Source organism: Symphalangus syndactylus, chromosome 9 (genome assembly GCF_028878055.3).
Source record: "Symphalangus syndactylus isolate Jambi chromosome 9, NHGRI_mSymSyn1-v2.1_pri, whole genome shotgun sequence".
Lineage (NCBI taxonomy): Eukaryota > Metazoa > Chordata > Mammalia > Primates > Hylobatidae > Symphalangus > Symphalangus syndactylus.
Window position 1 is genome coordinate 12,586,946 of NC_072431.2, and position 13,991 is coordinate 12,600,936.

The window sequence follows — 13,991 nt, forward strand, 5'->3', positions numbered from 1 at the left end:
TTTTAAGCCACCGTGAATTTAAGGCTGTCCTTTATTGCAGCATAAGCCAACTAATCCAGTCGTGTATGTCCGTAAACAAGTAATTGGTCATAACATTCTGGAAAGTAATTAGAATCCAATGTTCATTCATTCATTTATTCATAAATCTATTTTATCAATTAATATTGATTAAATATATATTATGTTCCAGGTGTTATTCATGACACCATACAATGAGGGTGAGAATTATTGACTTTTTATTTCATCTTTCAAGCTCCAATCTATATGAGAGGTTGTCACATTTTATATATTCAACAAAAATGTTTTAGGTCGGGCATGGTGGCTCACGCCTGTAATCCCAGCACTTTGAGAGGCCAAAGCGGGTGAATCGCTTGAGCTCAGAAGTTCTAGACCAGCTTGGGCAACATGATAAAACCCCATCTCTACCAAAAATACAAAAAAATTAGCCAGGCATGGTGGTGTGTGCCTGTCATCCCAGCTACTTGGGAGGCCAAGGTGGGAGGATGGCTTGAGCCTGGGAGGCAGAGGTTGCAGTGAGCTGATACCACATCATTGCATGTTCACCTGGGTGACACAGTGAGACCCCATCTCAAAAAAAAAAAAAAAGTTTTGCATGAATGGAAAAGAAATGTAGTAACGGATGCTGGGTGGAACAGACATTAATGAAAAAGACTATAGAAATAAAAATAAAATTATAACTACTCTTTGATAGTTGTTGTGAGGATGATTATTTTAGCAAGCATTTTTGAAGTATCTTCAGAGTATAAAGATGTTCTTTACCTCAACCCTTCTAACAACTCCACTAATCAATAATTATAATTTAAATTATTCACAAGTATAAGATTATTCACAATTAGGTAATAATTGTGAAAACAATATTTTAAAAGTTAAAATGAAAAGATATGTTACTTGTGAAATATTATAGTTCTAGTATACAGACGTATTGTTTCCAAACTTGTGCTATTTCCATTTTGCTAAGATACCATTCCATTTAAAAAAATGATAATAATAAGAGTTAGGATGATATCACTGCAATACATATTTCAAAATATTTATAGTCATTTCTAAGGAAGACATTTTAACATATACTAGAACATCACCATTACCATTAATAGGTAGTGTAAACTTTTTTCTCAATTACGAAAAAGACTTTAGATAACTTCTGACTACCCATTCATGTTTCGGTGGACTTCATATTAAAATGGTATTTTAAGAAACCCACATGAAGGAAAAGTATAACATTCTACCATAAATATAGCTACACTCTACATTATATAATAATATTCATTGTTAGGATAATGGAACTACAATATAAATATAAATTACAGGATATAACCAAAAGATACCACTTTGAATGGGGAAAAAACAACATGAATGATGGAAAGGGAAGCCTTGTCACAAATCTGTGACCTGTCTGTCAGCAAGATATTCAACCAAATAGAATTCAAGGAAACCTCAGAATCAAGGGTCTCAACTCATATATATTTTCACAAAGACATTGTAGTGCACAGGACAACTGAACTAGGAACAGAAGGCCCCTCAGATTTCACTATAATCCCTCAGATGCTGATTCCAAGTTTACTGGAACAACTAAGTTGGTTCAACTTAGTGTTTGCTGCCAATCTGGTTCCAGCTCTACAGAGAAATATAAAGACCTGTACAGAAAAAAAGGAAAGAAAAACAAGGATTCTCAGGTTCATCATCTGCAGAAGGGTCATAATTAGAAGAGGACAGATAGATTTACAGTTGAGAGGAGGAGAGGGGTAACAAAAAGACAAATATAATCAACAAAATGGAGAGTAGACAGTTCTAGTTTCCAAAATGCATGAGTAAGAATATCTGAAAATTTGGTCCTCAAGAAAAGCAGTAAGAACACTAGCAAAAATTATGAAAATCAAAATTTAAAGAAATTTGGCAATTAACAAATAGGATGCAAAAATATGAGGAGCATTTAGTGAAGAAAAACACTTGGATATTAGTATGAACATCACAATTTAAAGAATTTTAACTTACCGTATTCATATTCCTTTCTGCACAGCTTTGCAGTAGCACTTGAAACCAACAACCTTGAAATCACAGTAACTGTAAAAATTATCAGCATAGCAATTCCTAGAGAAAACAGAATGGATTTGATTTAGAGTTTCTCAAAAATTCCACCTTCAGAAAATTGTTACTATTTGACTTGTCTGTCAGTTACCTAGAAAGGACTTTTTTTTTTTTTTAATTTGACCTGACTCAGAGTTCACTCAGTGTGAATAATCTTTTTCTGAGGCATTTTCCAAAACAATCAGCAGCAATTGTTTAAATTGCAGAGGGCTGAGAAAGTGATAATAGTTGGGGCAAAGAATAAGACCAAAAACCATAAAAGAAAAATCTGGGAAATGAGTAGCCTGTAAAGGGCTTTCAAGAGCTTTGACATATTCCTGGGAATCTGGAAAAACACGCATATTGCAAAATGGTGTGCATGCCCAAGGAAGATGTTAGAAAGTTCTTATATTTCACCCGTAGCTGACACTGAGGTTCTATACAAACAGAAGGCGTGAAGGTTTAGAAAATATTTTAAACTACTTGCCACAACATTGAAAGTGTGTGCCAATACATACACCGAACCTCTTGACCAAGGTGGGGAGACTTATTGGTGCAGGGCATTTAAGTAAATCTTTGCCTAAACATCAGCTGAAAAGAGACATTAGTAGTAACATATGACACACAATAGAGATATTATGAGGATATTCAGGAATGTTTCTAAAAAAGCAAACACCAACCACAGCCAACACTTGGGAGCAAGAGAGTTGATGACTACGGTTGTAATTTTTTGTTATTTAAAATTTCCAGTACTCAACAAAAAATTATGAGAAATGTAATGAAAGAGAAAAAAATATTTCCAGTATGAATTGGGGGGAAGCAATTAATAGAAAATATCCCTAGGAAGCCCAGTGAATAGATTTACTAGAAAAAAAACCTTTAAATCAGCTATTATAGGCTGGGTATGGTGGAACCCACTTGTAATCCCAGCACTTTGGGAGGCCGAGGTAGCAGGATCACTTGAGCCCAGGAGTTTGAGACTAGCCTGAGTAACATAGTGAGACTCCTCCGTCTATATTAGTCTGTCCTTATACTGCCATAAAAAATACCTGAGACTGGGTAATTTATAAAGAAAATATGTTTAATTGATTCACAGTTCCACATGCCTGGGGAGGCCTCAGGAACCTTAACATCATGGTGGAAGGTACGTCTTCACAGGGCGGCAGGAGAGAAAATGAGTGCCAACAGAGGAAATGCCAGAAACTTAAAAAAAAATCAGATCTCATGAGACTTACTCATTATCACGAGAACAGCATGGGGAAACTGCCCCCCATGATCTGATTACTTGTAGTGGCATATGCTTGTAGTCCCAGCTACTCGAGGGGCTGAAGCAGGAGGATCAATTGAGCCGAGGAGATTGAGGCTGCAGTGAGCTGTGGTCATGTTACTTCATTCCAGCAGGGGTGACAGAGCAAGACCCTGTTATAAATGTATTCAAAGTACTATATAAAACCATATCTAGAAACACTGATAGCAGGATAATAATGTCTTTTCAAACAGAATATAAATAAAAAGATCAAAATTATTTTTAAAAGATATCTAAGTCTGAAGTTGAAAATACAATCACTGAAAGGAAAAATCACTGCATTGTGGGGCGTAGAGGCATATTTAAGCTGCAAGAAGGATGAGTAAACTTGAAAATAGGTCAATTGAAACAATCCAGTATAAATTATAGACAGAAAAAGAATAAAGAAAAATGAATAAAACCCTGAAATGTGTGGAACATGATTAGATCATCAGTGTACCAACTTTTGGATAAATTACAGGAGGTGAGGAAAGAAAGAAAGCTTCAGAAGGAATATGAAGAAAAATGACTGACAGTGTTCAAAATTTAATTAAAAACTTTAATCCACACATTTAAAAAATTCAATAAACTCCAAATTGGAAAAATTTAGAGATGCACAGTAGAAACATAATAATCAAATGATCAAAAGACAAAGAGAAAACTGAAAGCAGCAAGACACAGGCATCTCATCATTGAGAAGGGATCTTCAGCAAAATCAATGGCTGACTTCTCATCAGCAATTATGAAAGCCAGAGAACAGTGCCACAATATGTTCAAAGTGCTGAAATAAAAAGACTTTTGGCCAGGCGAGTGGTGGCTCACGCCTGTAATCTCACCACTTTCAGAGGCTGAGGTGGGCAGATCACCTGAGGTCAGGAGTTCGAGAGCAGCCTGACCAACATAGAGAAACCCCCTCTCTACTAAAAATACAAAATTAGCAGGGTGTGGTGATGCATGCCTGTAATCCCAGCTACTTGGGAGGCTGAGGCAGGAGAATCACTTGAACTCAGGAAGCGGAGGTTGTGGTGAGCCAAGATGTGCCATTGCACTCCAGCCTGGGCAACAAGAGCAAAACTCCATCTCAAAAAATAATTAAAAAAAAAAAAGACTTTCAACAAAGAATCTTATATACAGCTGAACTATCCTTCTCCCCAAAAAGGACTTAGGACACTTCCATGTAAACAAGACAGAAAATCCTTTGCTAGTAGATATGCTGTAAAAGAAATTCTATAATGCGTCCTTCAGGCTAAAACCGAAGGACACTAAACATTAATTCAGATCCACAGAAAGAATTGGCAATGGTAAAAATACACTGGATTGATATAAGAAACATACAAAATGTACATTTTTGAATATATCTCTTTTCTTATTTTACACAGTTTAAAAAATAACTTCAAAAAGAAAAAATCATAAAACTATATTGATGGGTCATAATGAATAAAGATGTAATTTGCACCACAATAACAGCATAAAGGAAGAGGAAATAATGGAGCTATACATGATAAATTTGTCATATACTATTGAATTTAGATTGATATTAATTCAAATTTGATTATTATGCTAAGTATAATCCCGGGTTAACCACTAAGAAAATAACAAAATAAAAAATATATAGGAACACAAATGATGAAAGAATTGAAACAGTAAAACAGAAAATATTCATTTAAAATAAGGCAATAACAAGGAAATAGAGGAATAAGAAAGATAGACATAAAAATTGCGGAAGAATAGATGAAAATCAAACTTTATCAGTGAATATTAAATGTGTATATTGTTCTTTGTCTGTATAATAAATTCTGTCTTAAAGGCTATGTTGTCTGATTTTATTATGCCACTACAGCTCTTTTTTGGTTACTGTTTGCATGGTATATTATTTTTATCCTTTTACTTTGAATCTATCTGTGTTTTGAATCTAAAGTGTGCTTTAAACAGCATATATTTGGGTTATGTTTATTTATCCATTCTGCTAATTTTTGTTTTTTCATCTTAATGTTTAATTTGATTACACTTAACGATAGCATTGTATAAAATTGGCAATCCAAGCAGTAGTAAAGAATACAAACAGTAGTAGAAAATATGATTACCAAAATAGGGACACCATGGCATTGAGCCATGTCTGCACAGAAGGAAAAATTCCAATCTTTAAATTTGGGTTTGGCATGAAGTAATTTCACTAGGTCCCTGAATGGATCACTCAAGGTGACATTAACTTATAACTGAGAAACAGTGAGAGTGTTGCCTCTACATACATTTCCATGTCTAGCAAGCAAACATTCCAAATTTATGTGCATATTTAAGTTTGATGTTTGCTTTAGTTTATATTGTGCTTCTATAACAGAATATGTGATACTCAGTAATTCACAAAGAACAGAAATTTATTTCTCATGATTTTAGAGTCTGGGAAGATCAAAACACCACCAAGTGCAAGAATCCAGTCTCTGTTTCCAAGATGGTGTCTTGAATGCCATGTCTTTCAGAAGAGCGGAACAATATACTCTTATAATAGTGGAAGGTGGAAGGGCAAAAAAGGGGGCCAAACTGTCTTCATAAAAGCTTTTTATAATGGCATTAATCTATTCATGAGAGCAGAGTCCTCATGGCCTATATGCCTCCCAAAAGACCCCACCCCAACACTGTTACATTGGTGATTAGTTTCAGTGTGAAGTTTGGAGGGAAACGCAAATCACAGCAGTATTCAGTACATATCTTTCCTCAGTGAGAAGCCTAGCTCTTGGCATTTTTCTAAGGGTAAACACGAGGTTGTAGAGCATGCTGTTGGTCTCAGATATTTCTATCAGTGGAAGGAAATCCATGGGAAATGATGAAATAGGATAACTTTATGCCCCAAGGAAGGCTTTATTAATGGAACTAAATGTATTGGGTCTTATGTCAAGGGTTGTATATTTTCCCAGAGAGCACAAGCCAGTGAGAAGGTGAATGAAGGCATGCTAATCACACAGAAGAAAACAATCCAGCGAAGCACATAAAGTGCCTCTCAGAATTCATTTAGCATTAATATGCTGTTTCTACTTTAAATTAACAGCATCTGTGCAGGAGACAGAATATCGTTTTAGAGAGCTAAGGCAAATTGCTAAGGGGAACCCATCTGAGGATGATGTGCTAAGATCTTTAATAGTGAGTGAAAGTTTTTGATATATTTGCTTGAGTCAGCTGCATAGGACTGTTTGCCAATACCTGTTCATATATGGAACAGGAATGAAAAAAAGATTTTAACCCCCTTGAATCAAATCCTGCTTGTTGGGTCAAACTGTCATGTCTAAACATATTATCCAGAATGAGCCAGAATACATTTATTTTCCCTCTGACCACTAAGTTCTGCTGGGACACAAGATTTACCAACAATCTCCAAAATTGCCCCAGGAGGGTCCTGACTGCTACTGAGGATCTATGTCAATATCTAAAACTTGTAAAGGAAACGCATAGAGGATGCACATAACTACACAAGGCCCAGTGAGGATGGGCATAAAAGGCCATCACAGAGGTGAATGGACACCTAAATTTGTGTCTCTCCAAACGTGATCAACATGAACAATACAAATTGCCCTTCTACCTACCTTGTTTGTTCCCTCCGAAAAAGTTATTTAATCTAGAGATGTGGGGTAACATTAATTCCCCGGTCTCTGAACATCACCAAGAGCAGGAGGGTGGTCATGAGACATACCAGCATTTCAAGTGTGCAAAGCTGACAGGTCTGGCTACTTAGCCCTAAAGATGTCATTGCTGTAGTAGCTTCTGCAATTCTTTCTTGAGCAAACATCTCAACACTCAACTGTTCCCACTGAAAATATCAGCAGAGTCTACAAAAGGGTTCTCATCAAATGAGGGGTCAGTCACATTAGTCTGAGGAAAAAGAGCACCCAGAGTGGTTTTATTGCTTCCTGGATTATTTCCAGAGCTTCTTGCTGCAGGAGCCCCATTCAGCCTGTCTGGTGAGTGGTGAAGACACGGTAGTAAAACTAGTAGGTGAAGAATGTCTGACTATTTGTCTAAATATATTACAGTATTTTGAAAGAAAAACAGAAAAACCACATTAATATATTTTTTGTGTACATACACATTTATAATCATGTTTAATTTATAATTTAGGGACAGCAACAATAATAATAGACTAGAACAATTGTATCAATGTATTGTAATAAAATTTGTGTGAATGTGGTCTCCTTCTTTCTCTCAAAATACTATAATATTTTCTGACTGTTGTTAACTGTGGGTAACTGAAACTGCCGAAAGCAAAACCACTGATGGGGGGACTACAGTACTTACACATGAAAATATCTTACTTGTTTATTAGAAATTAAACATAGTGACTAATTAATATAGGAAAAGTAATACTGTTTATATTATTTTATAAGAGTTATAAGACATAGCACTAGCACTCACAGCAGGACTCTGGGCTTTAAATTGCTCACATTTGCAGAGTTTTCAAAGAACCATTTGATTTCTAAGAACTGAACTCTCAAAATCATTTCTTGAAAAATTATTCACAAGGTATTATGGTTAATAATAGATGTTAATTCGGTTGGATTGAACGGTGCTTAGATAGCTGGTAAAGTATTGTTTCTGGGTGTGTCTGTGAGGCCGTGGCCAGAGGAGACTGACATTTGAGCCAGTGGACTGGGAGAGGAAGCCCCACCCTCAATGTGGGAGGGCACCATCCAATCGGCTGCCAGCTGGCTGGAACAAGGCAGGTGGAAGAAGGTGAGATAAGCTGGCTTGCTGAGTTTTCTGGCTTTCATCTTTCTCCCATGTTGGATGCTTCCCTTTGTTCCTCATGCCCTTGTACATTAGACTCCAGGTTCTTTGGCCTTTGGATTCTTGAACTTTTACCAGTGGTTTGCCAGAGGCTCTCTGGCCTTCAGGCACAGACTGAAGGCCATATTGTCGCTTCCCGGCTTTTGAGATTTTTGGACTGGGACTGAACTACTACTGGGTTCTTCTTCCCCAGCTTGCAGATGGCCTATCATGGGGCTTTGCGTTGTTATCCTGCGAGCCAATTCTCTCTAATAAGCTCCCTTTCATATATACATATATCCTATTAGTTCTGTCCCTCGGGAGAACTCTGACTAATACAGAAGACATTGAAGTAAACTTTGCCACTGAGTTGATGCCTTTACTTTGAAGTGACAGAAGTCTATATGCTGACCACCAAACTTTTGCACATATGCAGTTGTTATAGCCTTAAAGATGAATACGAACCCTACTTATCTGTATGTTAATGGTAATTTTCTCTCCAGTAAGAGTTCACCAGCTGCCAGAGCTCATCAATCTTTAATCACTTTTTTGATTTTTAAGTTATTTAAAACTTGACTATAAGTAGAAAATGAAGAGAAGGGTGGAGTGTAACAGAACGTATCTGAAGTGTCAAAGTCCAAGGCTGGGTCACAACAGTGGTTAAGTAGGGGCCAGGGTCTAATTAGATTAGGGAAAGGACAAATCTCAGGACAAAAGACCAGTTTTCTTTGTTTTTTGTCTTTCTTTTTTTTTTTTTTATTATACTGTAAGTTCTAAGGTACATGTGTACAACGTGTACCTTTGTTACATAGGTATACATGTGCCCTGTTGGTGTGCTGCACCCATTAACTGGTCATTTACATTAGGTATTTCTCTTAATGCTATTCTTCCTGCCTCTCCTCATCCCACGACAGGCCCTGGTGTGTAATGTTCCCTGCCCTGTGTCCAAGTGTTCTCATTGTTCAATTCCCACCTATGAGTGAGAACATGCGGTGTTTGGTTTTCTGTCCTTGCGATAGTTTGGTCAGAATAGTGGTTTCCAGCTTAATCCATGTCCCTACAAAGGACATGAACTCATCCTTTTTTATGGCTGCATAGTATTCCATGGTGTATATGTGCCACATTTTCTTAATCCAGTCTATCATTGATGGACATTTGGGTTGGTTCCAAGTCTTTGCTATTGTGAATAGGGCCATAATAAACATACGTGTGCATGTGTCTTTATAGCAGCATGATTTATAATCCTTTGGGTATATACCCAGTAATGGGATCACTGGGTCAAATGGTATTTCTAGTTCTAGATCCCTGAGGAATCGCCACACTGTCTTCCACAGTGGTAGAACTAGTTTACAGTCCCACCAACAGTGTAAAAGGGTTCCTATTTCTCCACATCCTCTCCAGCACCTGTTGTTTCCTGACTTTTTAATGATTGCCTTTCTAACTGGTGTGAGATGGTATCTCATTGTGGTTTTGATTTGCATTTCTCTGATGACCAGTGATGAGATGCATTTTTTTCATGTGTCTGTTGACTGCGTAAATGTCTTCTTTTGACAAGTGTCTGTTCATATCCTTCGCCCACTTTTTGATGGGGTTGTTTGATTTTTTCTGGTAAATTTGTTTGAGTTCTTTGTAGATTCTGGATATTAGCCCTTTGTCAGATGAGAAGGTTGCAAAAATTTTCTCCCATTCTGTAGGTTGCCTGTTCACTCTGATGGTAGTTTCTTCTGCTGTGCAGAAGCTCTTTAGTTTAATTAGATCCCATTTGTCAGTTATGGCTTTTGTTGCCATTGCTTTTGATGTTTTAGTCATGAAGTCCTTGTCCATGCCTATGTCCTGAATGGTATTGCCTAGGTTTTCTTCTAGGTTTTTAATGGTTTTAGGTCTAACAATTAAGTCTTTAATCCATCTTGAATTAATTTTTGTATAAGGTGTAAGGAAGGGATGCACTTTCAGCTTTCTACATATAGCTAGCCAGTTTTCTCAGCACCATTTATTAAATAGAGAATCCTTTCCCCATTTCTTGTTTTTGTCTGGTTTGTCAAAGATCAGATGGTTGTAGAAGTGTGGTGTTATTTCTGAGGCCTCTGTTCTGTTCCATTGGTCTATATCTCTGTTTTGGTACCAGTACCATGCTGTTTTGGAGAAGGCCAGTTTTCTAGCCAATGTTACCTCTGTCTGTAGCCTCACCAGAATACTAATTTGATTATTTATATTTCTGTCACTCCCAGTGCAATGGAAAGGTCCCATTTCAAAGAGATAATCATCTGAGAAGAAGTTATTTTTGTCTCCAGTAAAAAGTAAATTTTCTTGAAGTATACATCTACCAAAAGTTTCTGTTGGGAATGAAAGCTTCAAAGAAACAATACCTTCTGTATTATTAATGCAACAACTACATTTTTTAAGAGTAAGCATCAATTTAAAGGCTGAAAATGGTAAGCCTCATATTTTTAAATATATCACTCTTCTTATACCTGAAGAGAGACATTTAAAGCTCCTCAAATTGACTTTTCCCCACCAAGGACAATATAAGTTACTAAAACTTATGCTTTTGTAGAAATGTAAATTTGTTTCTGAATTCTTAGCTCTTTTATTGGATATAATTTTATAGTCACTGTAGCTTTATTTTTTTAGATAAGGGTTTTCATTATCTTTTATTGAATGAAACATGACAAATACTCTTCAAATAAACTATAGAAAAATATACCTCCACTATTTTTAGTTATGTATGGTATCATTAGTTTATTTCTCTTTCTTTCTTCCCAGAAAGTAAAATTTCCCACAAATTTGTAAATATGATGAGATTAAAGTGCACTAACTCAATAAATATGCATATTTGTTTCCTAGATCCTCTTGGTAAATGAGGTATAAATACCAAAACTTAGGAAAAAATGACTTCTGTTGAGCTCCAACGTAGAAAGGCAAACCAAGCAATAAGAGACAATGCATACTATGTGGACAATTATCAAAGTATATTTATAGATGAATCAGTAAAAATTTCTCTACTGTTTATAACCTTCCAAAGTTTAAAACCTTGACTCCTAAGACAGAGTCCTTATATTTATGGATTAAGAGTAAATGAGCTTGTTTATTTATTGAAATTAGACATTATTTTAAATCTGCTGATTCTCTTCCTTTAGTAAAACAAAGTTTAAAATTCCACATTTTACAGGTGACTTCATATGGCACTATTCTCAAATTTTTTCTCTTTTCCATGAAAGCCACACTAAGCTACATGTCACTCTGCACTAGAACTTTGCACTTTTGTATCTGTGCTCTGTCAGTTTGAAATACCTGTACTCAGCATATCCTTCTAGACATGGAATATTTCTATGAATTCTTCTAGAGTCCTAGATTTTTCACGTCTGATGTGAAATCTTTCTTGATAATAGTTTCAGCAGTTGTCTTTCATTTCTGTAATTTTATCTAATGGATATATCCTTAATTGTATCCCCCTATGAATCTGCTAGGATCTTTTACTTACAAAATTTCAACCACCTGAGACAAGGAGAAAAAAAATAGAAAACATATCCATCGTGAGAGGTTGAGTGGAAGGATTGCATGAAGCCAGGAGATAGAGGCCAGCTTAGGCAACGTAGTGAGATCTTGTCTCTAAAGGAAAATAAAAAAAAATAAAAGACAGCCAGACGTGGTGGCATGTAACTGTAGTTCTAGCTATCCTGCAGGCTAAGGCAAGAGAATAAATTAAAAATATTTATAGTTCTTGACGCAAAGAATTGGAGGCCACGTTACTACCTACATTGATTAGTAATGTCTGAATTTCATAAATCTTTTTAGTGTATAGTTATTTACCATGCAACACAATATACATAATATAAATTCATTTTAATCAATAAACTTGCCTTTTCAATCTCTTTATTCAATGTTTTAGTTAAAGTTCCTGGAGTCAATATAAAAATGCTAGAGGCTGAAATATTTTCTCAAAACTGTCACCAGTAGAAATATTTGTTATGACACTAGAATTCTCTCTGAAAATCACAGATAGTAAAAAAATGTTTAATGTTTATGTACCAAAAGTACACTGTGTTATTACAAATAATGTTTTTGACATATTTCGACATTTTACTGACTTAAGAGAAAGTGAGTGAAATTAAAATCAGCTTTCAAAAGTTAAACTAGAATGTCTCTACTATAGTTTTCAAAAATAATAGATGATTATCTTATGCTAAAAATGTTATGTGCCTAAATCAGGAAGTTTAGCAAATATTTTAGAACCTTCCTCTGAATTTCACCTGAAATTTTCATGCAGCTAACTGATATTCTGAGTACTGAAACAATGCCATTCTCAAATAGGTCATTTTGTGACTGGTAATTGCCTCCTCCTATTTATTCATTCTCTTTTGTCTTTCTAAGATTGAGCTTGATTTTCTTTGGGAGACATCATAGCCAGAAACAATGCTCAACTTAAAAGTCTCCCTTATTATTAGTGACGTCTGTGGCGAATGTAGCTCAAAACAATGTATATAAGAGTCATTTCTGATTTCTGGGCAGAGATTCTAGAAAATTCTTAGGTCAAATAAGTAAATTAAAGGTGGTAGCACCTCCAGATGCAGCAGAAAATGCAAATTATCTCTTAGAAACAAAACACTAGTTTCATCAGTTTGAATTTAGTTAACTATCAGCTAAACATAAAACAAAACAAGCAACGAAAACCAATACAAACAAAATACAAACACAAAAAGGAGCAAGATTCAACAGAAAAAAATTAAAAGTGTCCCCTCAGAAACATCAAGTATTAGAATTACAAATAATGTAAATTGACACATATGGATTATCTGGATAAATAAAATGGCATTAAAAGTTGACCAAGGAGCAAGATGTTATTAAGCATGACCAGACAGATTTTTAGAATTTTTTAGAAATAAAAAATACTAGCAATAATATTGAAAACTTATATAGCAAAATGGGCACAGCCAAAGAGAAAGTTTATAAACTTGAAAATAGATTGGAATATATTAAGCACAATGCAACATAGAAAGACAGGAAGATAGGAAATATGAACAAACAAAAAAGATCTAAAGTTAAATGCCAGAAGATAAAGAAAACAATATTTTTGTTAGTAACAAATTTATAATTAGCCCAAATATTTTTCAAATATAAAGGACTGGCCTAAGACTCCGACCTGGGGAAACCCACAGCCAAAGGAACCTGAGTGGAGCTCCCTTGCCTTATGTCAGGGAAAATAAATAAGTCTGTTTTGCAAAGTGCCCGCATTTCCAAAATTTGGAGAAAGATGATGGGCTAGTTTTTCATAGCTAAGATGTGACTCCACAGAAGAAGGCTTAACTGGGTTCTTTGTGGAAAGGTATTACAAGAATACCTGACTGGATGGGCAAGGTAACCCCATGAGACAGATGAGTCATTGGAAACCAAGGGGCAAAAAAGGAAGTTATAAATAAAAGGCTGAGAATTTATCACCATGTGAAGTGAACTTATAATGATAAAATTTCAATGGAGTAAGACAGTTTCTAAGGAAGCCCAAGAGAGAACGAGCCAAAGATCATATATAATTACAGCATCCAAAAAGATACTGACAAGAAATTAAGGTCAAAAATGTCCTGGCTTTCTTCTTACTGCCTCTCTCTGGTAGAGCTCAAACTCTCAAGGGACCTCGAATGGCCATAGTAAGTGGAGGAAAATGTGAACCATCGTCACCTTTCCTACTGCACGTTTTTCAGATTTAAGGTAAACCTGAATTGGGAAAGTGTGTCAGTTATAAAACAGCTTGGAGTTATGTGATCGTTACATTGGACTAGACTTTTAAATAATTAAGAATAATATGACTAATTTTTTGACAAGGGACAAGGGCTGATAGCAATTAGAGAAAAATAATCAATTGCTTTATTCCTGT

At 35.6% G+C, this 13,991-nt stretch overlaps 2 long non-coding RNA genes across 2 annotated transcripts in view; one reads left to right on the forward strand and one right to left on the reverse strand.

Moving 5' to 3' along the window:
- Window positions 1-13,991, forward strand: part of LOC134731401 (uncharacterized) — a 127,109-nt gene that overhangs the window by 88,460 nt on the left and 24,658 nt on the right. The window lies entirely within an intron of this gene.
- LOC134731400 (uncharacterized) overlaps window positions 1,507-13,991 on the reverse strand; it is a 68,330-nt gene continuing 55,845 nt past the window's right edge. Inside the window, exons 2-4 of the long non-coding RNA XR_010113619.1 lie at window positions 3,321-3,504; window positions 2,014-2,109; window positions 1,507-1,655 (exon numbers count right to left, since the gene is read on the reverse strand). This is a non-coding gene — a long non-coding RNA (uncharacterized lncRNA). The remainder of the gene's footprint in view (window positions 1,656-2,013; window positions 2,110-3,320; window positions 3,505-13,991) is intronic.